The sequence below is a fragment of the Haematobia irritans genome, chromosome 1, assembly GCF_050003625.1.
Source record: "Haematobia irritans isolate KBUSLIRL chromosome 1, ASM5000362v1, whole genome shotgun sequence".
In the NCBI taxonomy this organism is placed as follows: Eukaryota; Metazoa; Arthropoda; class Insecta; order Diptera; family Muscidae; genus Haematobia; species Haematobia irritans.
In genome coordinates, this window is record NC_134397.1 from 180,044,925 (window position 1) to 180,060,012 (window position 15,088).

The window sequence follows — 15,088 nt, forward strand, 5'->3', positions numbered from 1 at the left end:
GCAAAAGATGTTTTTCATATAAAAGTTTTGAATTTTTCGGGATTTGGGTGGAATTTTGTATTTTCGAGGTTTGATCACGAATTAAGGTCCTTTTCCCTCTAGGACGCATAGTTTAGAAGATATGAGGCAAAGAAGTTTTTTATATAGAAATTTAAATTGTTTTCATATAAAAATTTCAAATTTCCGGATTTGCGTGGAATTTTTGATTTTCTATGGGTGAATTAAGTTCCATTTGCTCCAATGGATCTGATCCATAAACAAATGAAATGCCCACAAGGAGACCATGAATTCTGAATGGTCCAAAAGCTGAAGGAATTCTACATAAATGTGGAATTTTTCTCACGAAAATTACTCCACTTATAGGTTTAGCTTTCCACGATCAAGGATATATTCTGCATACACACAGATAAGGAATATGACCACCTCAAATATGTTTCAAGAGCAAAATGTTATTTTTGGATGGTGACCATGTAACATGTTTATGGCAAAAATGTTGTTTTCTCGCCAAAACACATACATAATATCCGAGAAAATAACATGGATGCGATAAAAATGTTACATGGTCACCATCCAAAAATAATATTTTGCTCTTGAAACATGGTTGAGATGATCATATTCCTTCCTTGGGTGTATACACTGAAAAAAATATTGACCTAATATGGAAGATTATGCAACTTAAATTTTAGGAATCGAAATTTACCCAAAGTTAAGGACAAAATTCTTTAAAATTATGATATTTTAATTAAATGAAAGTTTATAATCCTTGCTTCAAAAAATTTTTTTCATTAAATTTAGGACACAAATCTTGAAATTTTCCGTCTCTCTGCTGAAGTTGTAGATCTTTGAAGTATGGCAAATTTTCCTTAAAATAAAGAAAAACATTTTTAGTTTAAAGAAATCGTTTTTAAATCAACTGACATATTGCATCTTTAAATTTAAGATAAAATTGCTTCAAATATAGGCTAAGACTTATTTTAAGGATTTGCATCTTTGGTTTAAAGTTTTTTTTTTTTTTTACATTAAGAAAACAGTTTTTACTTTGAAGTACCTGTCATAATTTGGATTTTAAATTGGAATTTGTTGGTACATAAATACCTTTATTAATATATCGCAAAAAGAGGATAAAAATTCAATGAATGAGATCTGTATCTAATTTTAATTTTATTTATCCTAGATTTAAAGCCAGGGAGGTCCGTTAAAGATGTCTTTATTTTAAAGAAGCCGTATCTTTGGCTCGGAATCAATACCAAAATCCTTAAGGGAAGGTCAAAATTTTTGGATCCAAGTAAACTTTTTTTTGAGTGTATTTTCAAAATTTTCAGTCACATTTTTTTATTTATTTGTTTTCAAATTTCTATGGAAACAAAATTCGTATGGAAACCTCCTCACATATGATCAATTTTAAAACAAAACAAAACCAAATTAACTTAAACTAAATTAAAAAATAAATAAAATTTAGCATGGTTTTAAGGATTTAAGGATGTTTATTCAATGTATCCATTTTGAATTGAAATCATCTAACTTTAAATACAAATCAATCGTCTATGTTACAATAAAATCACATTCTTAATTATGACACAATTTTATCGGTTGGATCAGAGCTTCCAAACCCAATTTGCTTTGGGAAGCGCTGGGTTGTATTATAAAATAATGTCCCATTTTTTCCCCATTATTTTAATTTATTAAATGTTAAATAAATAATTAATCTATTGCACGATTGAACTTTTAAAATAAAAAAAATAAAACAGAACTCAAAACCAGCACTAGAAAATTCCTCTAAAATTATGCAACATTATCGTTGTAACCACTCCAAAGAATGTATAACATTTAACAGATAACTCTTATATAAGTTCCCTGAGGAGAATAATCGTGTTCTCCATCGTAAACTAGTATGTAACTTTACATTTGTGCACATTGCCTGATTACTATATTAGATAATTTTTTTTTGTAGCTAGGAGAAATACAACAAAATCACTTAAATGTGCCAATGCCAAGTACTACAGTGCTGTTGTTAAACCAGGTCCATTAATTGATATCATTACGTAGTAATAGGGAATCGTGAGTGGATTTTCCAGTCGCGGTTTATTACCTAAGAGAAACATGTAGAATATCTTGTAATATAAATCAAAGTGTTCACATTTCGATTTATATGTTTGCACAGTGTCAACGGAGAATGTCAATCTGTGTTGCCAGAAGTAGGGGAGATTCCCTACATGTAGGTTTTTTTTTCTAATATTTAGCGTCTTGTATGGACCCAGCAAAAAAAGCGTCGCCAAAAGATCGTCCTGATCTTTTGGGATCCGGAAGTGGTGCAAAATTGGCGCAGAAGCTATGAATTTGTCATAGGACGAATGTCCACCATTTCAACAGCCTGAATATGCATCACTTCTTTAGATGTGATCCGAATTCATTGTTTTGGATATTTTGACAAATAATTAATTATTATAATTTTTTATAATTTTGAATGCAATCTAACGCTTGTCTCAAACTCTTGACCTCAAATAATTTCAAAATTTCGCAATTTTTCTAGAATGAAGTTAAAATTTTTTATCGAGAAAATTTTAATAATTTGTACCATTTTTTTAATCCTTACCCTGTTTTTAATATATTTGAAACAAAAAATGTTAAAATTTCCCTTTAAAACTATGAAAAAAGCGAGTTGGAAAAAATTTAACTAAAATAAGTTCCTGAGTAGTTAAAATAAAGAAGATCTCTGGAACGACATTTTTTAAAGTGCTTTTAAAGTTGTACCTTTGGAAGTACTTCCAAATTTTTTTTGCTGGCGACGTATGGGCACAGTGTAGGGACTTTTTCACTTAATACAATTTTTAATAATTTTTACATTTTAGTGGCTTGATCTTCAACAATGTGTGGTAACTACGGATTTGAAGAAAATCTTACCAGAAATCTACCAAACAAATTTTTCTATAGAAAATTTTGTCAAAACTTTATTCCTATTGAAAATTTTCTCAAAATTTTATTTCTATAGAAAATTTTCTCAAAATTTTATTTCTATAGAAAATTTTCTCAAAATTTTATTTCTATAGAAAATTTTCCGAAAATTTTATTTCTATAAAAAATTTTGTCAAAATGTTATTTCTATAGAAAATTTTGTCAACATTTTATTTCCATAGAAAAATTTCTCAAAATTTTATTTCTATATAAAATTTTCCCAAAATTTTATTTCGGGAAAATTAAATTTTCTCAATATTTTATCTCTATAGAAAATTTTCTCAAAACTTTATTTCTATAGAAAATTTTTGTCAAAATTTTATTTCTATTGAAAATGATCTCCAAGTTTTATTTGTATATAAAATTTCCCCAAAATTTTATGTCTATAGAAAATTTTTTCAAAATTTTTTTCTATAGAAAATTTTCTCAAAATTTTATTTTTATAGAAAATTTACTCAAAATTTTATTTCCATAGAAAATTTTCTAAATCTTTTATTTCTATAGAAAATTTTCCCAAAATTCTATTTCTATAGAAAATGGTGTCATAATTTTATTTCTATAGAAAATTTTGTCAAAATTTTATTTCTATAGAAAATTTTCCCAAAATTTTATTTCTCTAGAAAAGATTCCCAAAATTTTATTTCTTTAGAAAATTTACCCAAAATTTTATTTTTATAGAATATTTCTCAAAATTATAGTTCTATAGAAAATTTTGTTAAAATTTTATTTCGATAGAAATTTCCCACAATTTTATTTCGGGAAAATTAAATTTTCTCAATATTTTATTTCTATAGAAAATTTTCCAAAACTTTATTTCTATAGAAAATTTTGTCAAAATTTTATTTCTATTGAAAATAATCTCCAAATTTTATTTGTATATAAAATTTCCCCAAAAATTGTATGCCTATAGAAAATTTTCTCAAATTTTTTTTCTATAGAAAATTTTCTGAAATTTTTTTCTATAGAAAATTTTCTCAAAATTTTATTTCTATAGAAATATATATATAGAAAATGGTGTCATAATTTTATTTCTATAGAAAATGTCATAACTTTATTTCTATAGAAAATTTTTCCAAAATTTTATTTCTATAAAAATTTTTGTCAAAATTTTATTTCTATAGAAAAGTTTCTAAATATTTTATTTCTATAGAAAATTTCCCCAAAATTTTATTTCTATAGAAAATTTTCCCATAACTTTATTTCTATAGAAAATGTTCCCAAGATTTTATTTCTATAGAAATATATAAAGAAAATGGTGTCATAATTTTATTTCTATAGAAAATGTCATAACTTTATTTCTATAGAAAATTTTTCCAAAATTTTATTTCTATAAAAATTTTTGTCAAAATTTTATTTCTATAGAAAAGTTTCTAAATATTTTATTTCTATAGAAAATTTCCCCAAAATTTTATTTCTATAGAAAATTTTCCCAAAACTTTATTTCTATAGAAAATTTTCCCAAGATTTTATTTCTATAGAAATATATATATAGAAAATGGTGTCATAATTTTATTTCTATAGAAAATGTCATAACTTTATTTCTATAGAAAATTTTTCCAAAATTTTATTTCTATAAAAATTTTTGTCAAAATTTTATTTCTATAGAAAAGTTTCTAAATATTTTATTTCTATAGAAAATTTCCCCAAAATTTTATTTCTATAGAAAATTTTCCCAAAACTTTATTTCTATAGAAAATTTTCCCAAGATTTTATTTCTATAGAAATATATATAGAAAATGGTGTCATAATTTTATTTCTATAGAAAATGTCATAACTTTATTTCTATAGAAAATTTTTCCAAAATTTTATTTCTATAAAAATTTTTGTCAAAATTTTATTTCTATAGAAAAGTTTCTAAATATTTTATTTCTATAGAAAATTTCCCCAAAATTTTATTTCTATAGAAAATTTTCCCAAAACTTTATTTCTATAGAAAATTTTCCCAAGATTTTATTTCTATAGAAAATTTTGTCAAAATTTTATTTCTATTGAAAATGATCTCCAAATTTTATTTGTATATAAAATTTCCCCAAAATTTTATGTCTATAGAAAATTTTCTTAAAATTTTTTTCTATAGAAAAATTTCTCAAAATTTTATTTACTCAAAATTTTATTTCTATAGAAAATTTTCTAAATCTTTTATTTCTATAGAAAATTTTCCCAAAATTTTATTTCTATAGAAAATGGTGTCATAATTTTATTTCTATAGAAAATGTCATAACTTTATTCCTATAGAAAATTTTGTCAAAATTTTATTTCTATAGAAAATTTTCTCAAAATTTTATTTCTATAGAAATTTTTCTCAAGATTTTATTTCTATAGAAATATATGGTGTCATAATTTTATTTCTATAGAAAATGTCATAACTTTATTCCTATAGAAAATTTTGTCAAAATTTTATTTCTATAGAAAATTTTCCCAAAAGTTTATTTCTATAGAAATTTTTGTCAAAATTTTATTTCTATAGAAAATTTTCCCAAAATTTTATTTCTATAGAAATATTTCTCAAAATTATACTTCTATAGAAAATTTTGTTAAAATTTTATTTCGATAGAAAATGTTGTCAAAATTTTATTTCGGGAAAATTAAATTTACTCAATATTTTATTTCTATAGAAAATTTCCCAGAATTTTATTTCTATAGAAAATTTTGTCAAAATTTCTCTAAATTTTATCTCTAAATTTTATTTGTAAAGGGTGGTTAACATTTCAAGGGCCGATGTTGATTTTGAATAAAACACAAACTATTTATGAAACTATTGTAATTTTATTTTATTATAATATATTGGTATTACTCAATTGTGTATGGAACAAAATATCGGCCAAATGGGCGCCGCGACCTCGGTGGCACACCTTCATCCGATGGTCCAAATTTTCGATGACGCTGAAGCATAATGGAGGTTCTATGCCGTTAATGTGCCGAATTATCTCATCCTTTAGCTCTTGAATTGTTACCCAAAGAAAAAAGTCCAACGGTGTCAAATCAAATGATCTTGGCGGTCAATTGACATCGCCATTACGTGAGATAACACGGCCATTGAATTTGTTGCGCAAAAGAGCCATTGTTTCGTTAGCTGTGTGGCAAGTGGCACCGTCCTGCTGAAACCACATATCGTCCACATCCATATCTTCCAATTCGGGCCATAAAAAGTTCGTTATCATCTCACGATAGCGACAAAATTTTCTATCGAAATGAAGCTTTCAAAAAATTTTCCATAGAAATAAAATTTTGACAAAATTTTCTATAGAAATAAAATTTTGATAAAATTTTCTATAGAAATAAAATTTTGACAAAATTTTCTATAGAAATAAAATGTTGACAAAATTTTCTATAAAAATAAAATTTTCTTTTGGACTAACATTTTGAAAAAAAATTCTATAGAAATAAAATTTTAACAAAATTTTCTATAGAAATAAAATTTTGACAAAATTTTCTATAGAAATAAAATTTTGACAAAATTTTCTATAGTAATAAAATTTTGACAAAATTTTCTATAGAAATAAATTTTTGACAAAATTTTCTATAAAAATAAAATTTTGACAAAATTTTCTATAGAAATAAAATTTTGACAAAATTTTCTAAAGAAATAAAATTTTGACAAAATTGTCTATAGAAATAAAATTTTGACAAAATTTGCTTTAGAAATAAAATGTTGACGAAACTTTCTTTAGAAATAAAATTTTGACAACATTTTCTATAGAAATAAAATTTTGACTAAATTTTCTTTAGAAATAAAGTTTTCACAAATTTTTCTATAGAAATAAAATGTTGACTAAATATAAATATAATATAAATATAAATAATAATATAAATATAAATATAAATATAAATATAAATATAAATATAAATATAAATATAAATATAAATATAAATATAAATATAAATATAAATATAAATATAAATATAAATATAAATACAAATATAAATATAAATATAAATATAAATATAAATATAAATATAAATATAAATATAAATATAAATATAAATATAAATATAAATATAAATATAAATATAAATATAAATATAAATATAAATATAAATATAAATATAAATATAAATATAAATATAAATATAAATATAAATATAAATATAAATATATATAAATATAAATATAAATATAAATATAAATATAAATATAAATATAAATATAAATATAAATATAAATATAAATATAAATATAAATATAAATATAAATATAAATATAAATATAAATATAAATATAAATATAAATATAAATATAAATATAAATATAAATATAAATATAAATATAAATATAAATATAAATATAAATATAAATATAAATATAAATATAAATATAAATATAAATATAAATATAAATATAAATATAAATATAAATATAAATATAAATATAAATATAAATATAAATATAAATATAAATATAAATATAAATATAAATATAAATATAAATATAAATATAAATATAAATATAAATATAAATATAAAGAAATACAATTTTGACAAAATTTTCTATAGAAATGCAATGTGAAAAATTTTTCTATAGAAATAACAAAAGTTTCTATAGAAATAAAATTTTTGACAAAATTTTCCATAGAAATAAAAATTTGACAAAATTTTCCACAGAAATGAAATTTTGACAAAATTTTCTATAGAAATAAAATATTGACAAAATTCTCTATAGAAATAAAATTTTGACAAAATTTTCTATAGAAATAAAATTTTGACAAAATTTGCTATAGAAGTGGAGCCACCGTGGTGCAATGGTTAGCATGCCCGCTGTGCATACACAGGGTCGTGGGTTCAATCTCTGCTTCGACCAACCACCAAAAAGTTTTTCAGCGGTGGATTATCCCATCTCAGTAATGCTGGAGACATTTCTGAGTGTTTCAAAGCTTCTCTAAGTGGTTTCACTACAATGTGGGACGCACTCGGCTATAAAAAAGGAGTTCCATTATCATTGAGGTAAACATGGGATCGGGCAGCACTCAGAGAGAAGTTCCCCACTGTATGGTATCACGATCGACGGAATAGTTTAAGTAAGCTGGAAATATCGGGCTGCCACTATACCTTACCCAACCTAAAGGTTCCGTGCTGGTAAGTATATTTCGGGGTGAGGCAGGATGTGAACACACTACCGGATGTATTTCCATTTCCTTCCTCAAAATTATATATAATAATAAAACGACAACAAAATTCTATACCATTTGATTTTCCAAGAAATGAAACACATGTTTGTGGCATACTTTTCTCAGATTGCAACCAATGAAATATCAAAATATATAGTAGCTGAGCCATTTCCGGCATGTGTTTTCAAATGATCATATAACTAACTAAGCACCTATTACACGTGAATGTTTGCAAAAAAAAAAAAAAAACTAAACGAAATATTAACACATCATTTATTCCACGTTAATATAGAGGTTACACAATTAATATACTATTCAATAACTAAATATAGCTTTATATTCGTTTGTGAGCTATTTGATTTAATAAGAAACAATATGAGCAAATATGTTCTTTTACGTTTAGGGTTACATTAAGTAAAATTATCAACACGTTTCAACACGTTTTATTGAATGAATATTTGGTAAGGTAGCACAGTAGGTATAGCTGATAGCATTTTTTTATGTATTTTTATATTTTTTGTGGTTGGTATATTTTCATGTTTCACAATATTTAAATGTAATCGCACTGTCAGGCGGTATATAGAGGATATTTTATCAAGCTCGTTTTGTTTTTTTTTCTTTCTACGGCCTCCTGTACAATGGTGTGAGTGAGGTCGGCATTTACCGGTAGCACACATCCGGGATTGAGTTGCCACTGGAAGAAAAAGTGGGGATATTACACCCAGAGAAGGAATATGATCACCTCAAACATGTTTTAAGAGCAAAATGTTATTTTTGGGTGGTGACCATGTAACATGGTTTTCGCAACCATGTTATTTCCTCGGAAATCATGTATCTGATTTCGGCAATCAGGTTATATTTGACGAAAAAATAACATTTTAGTGACAAACATGTTACATGGTCACCATACGAAAATAACATTTTGCTCTTGAAACATGTTTGAGGTGATCATATTCCTTCTCTGCGTGTAGGCAATCGAATGGAATTGCAGCAGATAATACTTAGAACGGCAAGGCATGTAGATTAGGTGCGAAATTAGTACTAAGTCCATGTAACTTCACGGCTCTTCTTCCATAATTTAGTGGGTTTCCCGTTGCTTTCAGTCCGGGATGCAGTGCAGTGTTGGTTGTGGATGGCAGATTGACCATCCAGACTTGGTATAATCCGTTCCTCCACATTGGATCTCATGAAAATTTTATTTCTATAGAAAAATTTTGTCAAAATTTTATTTCTATAGAAAATTTTGTCAAATTTTTATTTCTACAGAAAATTTTGTCAAAATTTTATTTCTATAGAAAATTTTGTCAAAATTTTATTTCTATAGAAAATTGTGTCTACATTTTATTTCTATAGAAAATTTTGTCAACATTTTATTTCTATAGGAAATTTTGTCTAAATATTATTTCTATAGAAATTTTTGTCAAAATTTTATTTCTGTAGAAACTTTTCTAAAAATTTTATTTCTATAGAAAATTTCTCAGATTGCAAATTTTGTCAAAATTTCTATAGAAAATGTTATGAAAATTTTATTTCTATAGAAAATTGCGTCAAAATGTTATTTCTATAGAAACTTTTGTCAAAATTTTATTTCCATAGAAAATTTATAGAAAATGTTATGAAAATTTTATTTCTATAGAAAATTGCGTCAAAATGTTATTTCTATAGAAACTTTTGTCAAAATTTTATTTCCATAGAAAATTTTGTCAAAATGTTATTTCTAAAGGAAATTTTGTCAAAATGTTATTTCTATAGAAAATTTTTTAAAATTTTATTTTTATGGATTTTTGTTTAATTTGTTAAAATTTTATTTCCTAGAATATTTTGTCAAATTTTTATTTCTACAGGAAATTTTGTCAAAATTTTATTTCTATAGAAAATGTTGTAAAAATTTTCATTCTATAGAAAATTTTGTCAAAGTTTTATTTCTATAGAAAATTTTATCTAAATTTTATTTCTATAGAAAATTTTGTCTAAATTTTATTTCTATAGAAAATTTTGTCTAAATTTTATTTCTATAGAAAATTTTATCTAAATTTTATTTCTATAGAAACTTTTGTCTACATTTTATTTCTACAGAAAATTTTGTCAAAATTTTATTTCTATAGAAAATTTTGTAAAAATTGCATACCTTTAAAACATTTTCTATAGTAAATTCTTCAAAAATGTTATTTATATAGAAAATTTTGTCAACATTTTATTTCTATAGAAAATTTTGTAAAAATTTTATTTCTATAGAAAATTTTGTCAAAATTTTATGTCTATAGAAAATTTTGTCTAAATTTTATTTCTATAGAAAATTTTGTCTAAATTTTCTTTCTATAGAAAATTTTATCTAAATTTTAGTTCTATAGAAACTTTTCTAAAAATTTTATTTCTATAGAAAATTTTGTCAAGATTTTATTTCTATAGAATATTTTGTTAAAATTTTATTTCTATAGAAAATTTTGTCAAGATTTTATATCTATAGAATATTTTGTTAAAATTTTATTTCTATAGAAAATTTTGTCTAAATTTTATTTCTATAGAAAATTTTATCTAAATTTTAGTTCTATAGAAACTTTTCTAAAAATTTTATTTCTATAGAAAATTTTGTCAAGATTTTATTTCTATAGAATATTTTGTTAAAATTTTATTTCTATAGAAAATTTTGTCAAAATTTTATTTCTGTAGAAAATTTTGTCAAAATTTTATTTCTGTAGAAAATTTTGTCGAAATTTTATTTCTATAAATAATTTTCTATAGTAAATTCTTCAAAAATTTTATTCCATACTCAACGCTCGCTGTATATTCTCTGACCGTGAATAAGAATTCAACAGTACAACTATAAAATGTTGCGCCAAGTGCGATACTATCAATGTCATTTTAATGTCAATCAAGAAACAAATGGAATATGAAATATTTAGTACATGAAAGAGATAAATAGTAAACAATTTTATAGGGGGCCTTCAGGTGATATCATTTGTAAAAGCAGGGTGTTTACAATTTCTATAGAAAATTTTGTCAAAAATTTTATTTGTATAGAAATAAAAATATAATTTAATATATTATTCCGGTAAGGTTAGGAAAATGCTTTATGCACTTGATAGTGCATGCGCCCGTGTGCCCATGTGAAAACACATCCCTCTTCCATCGGCGAATAATTAACGCCTTGGAACCGATTTCGCTTCGAGGTGGATTCCACGAGGTCCGTGTCTGTCTCCTTTTACTCCTCGTCCAGACTAGAGCATATACTTCTTATGCCGTTGTGTCCATGTCAACGTTTTTCTGGCGGAAAACGTGTTCCACAAAACGACTTATAGCCTCCCAGTTCCTCCCACTTTGAACCATCTTGGGGATTATACATCTCGCATCATCCGTGACCTCTTCTTCTCAATAAATACAGTTTGCAGCATTTCCCCATACGTCTCTGGACACTGTTACTTTAGAAAGTAGCAGTGACCAGAGACCATTTGAGTCATGTAAAATGTCACTTCCCCATATCTTCTCCCTTGACATAATTTTAATCCGGATCCAGACTAAAGCTTACATTACTCATGTCGTCGAGTCCATATCAACCTTTTGCTGGCGGAGGACGTGATCCAAAAATTGCATTACGCTCGGCATCATCCACGAGCTCTTTTTCTTCGTAAAAACAATTTTCTGATCTGCATTTACCCATACAATGCAGACACCTTCGAAAGTATCCGTGACCCTAGAGCATCTGAGTCACGTAATATGTCACTCCTCCAAATCGTCAAAATTTTATTCCTATAGACAATTTTGTCTAAATTTTATTTCTCTATATACCTTTCTAAAAATTTTATTTCTATAGAAAATTTTGTCAAAATTTTATTTCTATAGAAAATTTTGTCAAAATTTAATTTTCCATAGAAAATTTTGTCAAATTTTAATTTTCTATAGAAAATTTGGTCAAAATTTTATTTCTATAGAGAAATTTGTCAAAATGTTATTTTTGTAGAGAATTTTGTCAAAATTTTATTTCTATAGAAAACTTTGTGAAAATTTTATTTCTATAGAAAATTTTGTCAAAATTTTATTTCTATAGGAAATTTTGTCAAAATTTTATTTCTATAGAAAATTTTGTCAAAATTTTATTGCTATAAAATATTTTGTAAAAAATTTATTTCTATAGAAAATTTTGTCAAAATTTTATTTCTATAGAAAATTTTGTCAAAATTTTATTTCTATAGAAAATTTTGTCAAAATTTTATTTCTATAGAAAATTTTGTCAAAATGTTATTTCTATAGAAAATTTTGTCAAAATTTTATTTCTACAGAATATATTTACCAAAATTCTATGTATTGCTATATTATCCAAAGCAGTCCAGTTTGAGACAATCTGAAACAAAATGTTTCAATATTTACATTTTCTGTTTGTGAACTAAAAACAGCTGTTAAATCCGGAAATGAACGAAACCTCAATGTTTTGCCAATATGAACACTTAAGACTTGTGAAGAGTTTTTGGAGCTCGTGGTACAAATTATCTGTATAACGTCATTAATGTCATTCAATTTGTGTATTCGATCTAACAAATTTGTTTAAAATTAAATGGAACTAAAATAGTAGTCAATTAAATATTCTATTAATTTAAATCAATTTGAAATACATTTCAAATAAAATAAAATTCGATTTCTTTTATATACTTACATTAGAGAAAGGCCGCCGTTTTATAATTCACTTCTAGTTATGAAATTGTTTACACCATTTCCAACAAATATACATATACAAACATCCATGTGTTTGAACGTGACAAAATTACAGCCATTAGTTCAACCATATGCACGTGTCGCCTTGTATTGACCGCAAAGTCCACACGAATATGGTACTTTGTTGTGCAATGCATTTTTGTTTTGGTTTGATGTATGTGTGTTTTTTGTTTCATTGTAAATTTTAATACATTTTATACTTAAGTCAGTGATACAACCAATAAGAGGGTCATGTAAAGCAACGATTGGGTGGTGTTTGTTCTAGAGCAGAACATTGGTGTGGATCAATCGATAATTAATGAATAATTATATTTTCGTGATCCGATTTAAAATTCCAATATGAAAGTGATTTAGAACTGGGGATTATTCGCTACATTAACATACATTAGGGTAATGTGGGAAAGAGAAGAGAAACCGAATATGTCTATCTCAGGATAAAGTTTAATAATTTAATTAATCTAACGACCGTTACTACTTTGATAACTGAAAGTGCTATTGTGAACACGATTGCACAGTTGGTGGAATTGTACCAGAAATAGTAGATTTTTTTTAATAAAATGTTGACAAAATTTTCTATAGAAATAAAGTTTTGACAAAATTTTCTATAGAAATAAAATTTTGACAAAATTTTCGATAGGAATATAATTTTGACAAAATTTTCTATAGAAATAAACTTTTAAGAAAATTTTTTATAGAAATGAAAGGAAAAGAGCAATGTGTGTACAAAGATTTATTTCGGCAAAAGCCGACTATCATAAACCTTTTTTCGGAAGGCTCTAGTGTGGTTCACCTTGGGTTTACTGAACTGCCTGAATTTATTCTCATAATTGGTTGATAGTTTTGCTGCAAGAAGAGGATGCTGATGAGGAATGTGGTAATTCCGAAACGTGCGTCCATCCAACCATCTTGCACTCCATAGGGCTTTGCCCAAATAAATTTAACAAACATTTTCCTCTGTTGGTTAAGCTACACTTGTACTGTAGTCAATGCATGGTTTTAAGCTAAAATCAAAAACAAGAGTAAACAAGAGTTGATCAATTTTTTTATAGAAATAAAATTTTGTCAAAATTTTCTATAGAAATAAAATTTGAAGAAAATATTTTGTAAAAATAAAATTATGACAAAATTTTCTATAGACATAAAATGTTGACAAAATTGTGTATAGAAAAAAATTGGCAAAATTTTCTATGGAAAACATAATTTGAAAAAATTTTCTCTAGAAATAAAATTTTACAAAATTTTTTGTAAAGAAATAAAATTTTACAAAATTTTCTATAGAAATAAAATTTTGTAAAAATTTTCTATAGAAATAAAATGTTGTCAAAATTTTCAATAGAAATGAAATTTTGTCAAAATTTTCTATAGAAATAAAATTTTTAGAAAATTTTCGATGGAAATAGAATTTTGAAAAATTTTCTACAGAAATAAAATCTGAAGAAAATTTTTTGTAGAAATAAAATTATGACAAAATTTGCTATAGAAATAAAATTTTGACAAAATTTTCTATAGAAAAAAAAAGTTGACAAAATTTTCTATAGAAATAAAATGTTGGCAAAATTTTCTGTAGAAATAAAATTTTTACAAAATATTCTATGGGAATAAACCTTTGACAAAATTTTCTATAGAAATAAAATTTGAAGAAAATATTTTGTAGAAATAAAATTATGACAAAATTTTCTTTAGAAATAAAATTTTTTATAGAAATACAATTTTGACAAAATTGTGTATAGAACAAAAATTGACAAAATTTTCTATGGAAAACATAATTTGAAAAAATTTTCTCTAGAAATAAAATTTTACAAAATTTTCTAAAGAAATAAAATTTTACAAAATTTTCTATAGAAATAAAATTTTGACAAAATTTTCTATAGAAATAAAATATTGTCAAAATTTTCAATAGAAATGAAATTTTGTCAAAATTTTCTATAGAAATAAAATTTTTAGAAAATTTTCTATGGAAATAGAATTTTGAAAAATTTTCTACAGAAATAAAATCTAAAGAAAATTTTTTGTAGAAATAAAATTATGACAAAATTTTCTATAGAAATAAAATTTTGACAAAATTTTCTATAAAAAAAAAAGTTTATAAAAATTTTCTATAGAAATAAAATGTTGGCAAACTTTTCTGTAGAAATAAAATTTTTACAAAATATTCTATGGGAATAAACTTTTGACAACATTTTCTATAGAAATAAAATTTGAAGAAAATATTTTGTAGAAATAAAATTATGACAAAATTTTCTATAGAAATAAAATTTTGACAAACTTTTATATAGAAATAAAATTTTTAGAAAATTTTCTATGGAAATAAAATTTTGACAAAA

At 24.0% G+C, this 15,088-nt stretch overlaps 1 long non-coding RNA gene across 1 annotated transcript; it reads right to left on the bottom strand.

The window, feature by feature from the left end:
• Positions 1-8,313: 8,313 nt before the first annotated feature.
• LOC142242928 (uncharacterized) lies at positions 8,314-9,302 on the bottom strand. The gene is made up of 2 exons (XR_012724254.1): positions 9,059-9,302; positions 8,314-8,751 (listed from the first exon to the last, which is right to left on the bottom strand). It is a non-coding gene; the product is annotated as an uncharacterized LOC142242928 (long non-coding RNA).
• Positions 9,303-15,088: the final 5,786 nt, after the last annotated feature.